The sequence below is a fragment of the Peromyscus leucopus genome, chromosome 11 (assembly GCF_004664715.2).
Source record: "Peromyscus leucopus breed LL Stock chromosome 11, UCI_PerLeu_2.1, whole genome shotgun sequence".
NCBI lineage: Eukaryota > Metazoa > Chordata > Mammalia > Rodentia > Cricetidae > Peromyscus > Peromyscus leucopus.
Window position 1 is genome coordinate 31,394,659 of NC_051072.1, and position 1,528 is coordinate 31,396,186.

Below are 1,528 nucleotides of genomic sequence, written 5' to 3' on the forward strand. Positions count from 1 at the left end.
TGCAGAGATCCACAACCAAGCACCAGGCTGAGCTTCAGGAGTCCAACTGAAGAGAGGGAAGAGGTAGTGTATGAGCAAGGGTGTCAAGATCATGTGAGGCTGGAGAACAGGGTGCTATATGAGTCCTTCTGGAGAACATAGGCAGTTCCCGTCACCTCTTCAAGGTCTTCTTAAATCACTCTTGGGCTGTGGCCAGTGGTTATCAATGGGCCCAGATATGGCTGAAATAGAAGGCTTCTCGATGCCCTGTTAGTCAAGTCCTTGTTAGCAGTGGCCTGAGGATGCTGATGAGCCCAGTGCCTCCTCTGGAAGTTCATGAGGTGGGTGGCACGGACATCCTGATGGCTTGGTGGCTGGACACGGCCTGTTTCCTGTAGGGTGCTGGTTTCAAATCTGCTGTGGTGGGCGAAGAGCGGTATCAGGTAGGGAGAATCTAGTGGGCAGAGAAGACTGGACCAAGCACATGGTGTCTCAGTGGCAGGGCATGACTGCCTCCATGCGCAGACAATCACTCCTAAAGGAGGAACACCTAGAGAAGGTGGTGACCCGGTCTGCTGAGGGCCATGTGGAGACGGGTCCCCTGGGTTCACTGTGCAGTTCCAAAGGAGGCCGCCACTGAGAGCCGTCAGCCTCAACCTCGGGACTGGCCCCTCCTGGAAATGCCTGGAAACCCCAGAGCCAGAGCAGCAGCATCTTAAGGCTTCAGCTCGCTCAGCCCAAAGCACCTTGGGTCCTATGTCCCAGAGAATCCAGGAGTCCTGCCAAAGTGGCACCAGGTGGCTGATGGGAACACAGGTGAAAGTGAGGAAAAAATGAGAAGTCCAGAAGGACAGAGGGTCCTCACCAACCAGTCTAAGCCAGAAGAACACTAGGCTATACAGGGTCAACCGGGATGCCAGAGTCAGAGGACATCGGTGCCTCTCTCGCCAGATGGGTCTACATGCCCATCGATGCCATGGCTAAGGAGGGAGACTGTCCTCCGGAGCCCCTCTTCCTCCACAGAACCTCTCTGCTCTCCCAGTGAGTCTGACAGTGACCTAAAGCCTGTGGGGGTTGGAATCCAGCATCTGCAGAAGCTGTCACAAAAACTGGACAAAGCCATCAAGGCTGAAGAGAGTGGTGACATGACTGTCTCTTTTATTCCTGATAAGGAAAGAGATATCTTGACAGAGGGCACTATTAAAAGGATGGGGAAAATCTGCAGCTAGGGAAAACCACAGGAACTCACAATGTTGTCCCCAGCTAAGACTCATAGTAATGGTGGAGAGGGTTCTTGAACTAGCCTTCCCCTGCACTCAGATTGGGGTCTACCCTAATTGTCATCATAAAACCTACATTCAGTGACAGGTGGAATCAGATGCAGAGAACCACAGCCAAGCACTTGGCCAAGATCCTGGAGTACAGTTGAAAACAGGAGGAAGAATGAAAAGAGCAAGAGGGTGTCAGAAGCATGATGGGAAAAACCACAGAAATAGCTGACCCAAGCTAATGGGAGCTCATTGACTCTAGACCGACAGCTGGAGAGCCT

The 1,528-nt window shown here is 52.6% G+C and overlaps 1 pseudogene; it reads left to right on the forward strand.

The window, feature by feature from the left end:
- The first annotated feature begins 463 nt into the window (after positions 1-463).
- On the forward strand, positions 464-1,208 carry LOC114704253 (annotated as a pseudogene).
- The last annotated feature ends 320 nt before the right edge of the window (positions 1,209-1,528 follow it).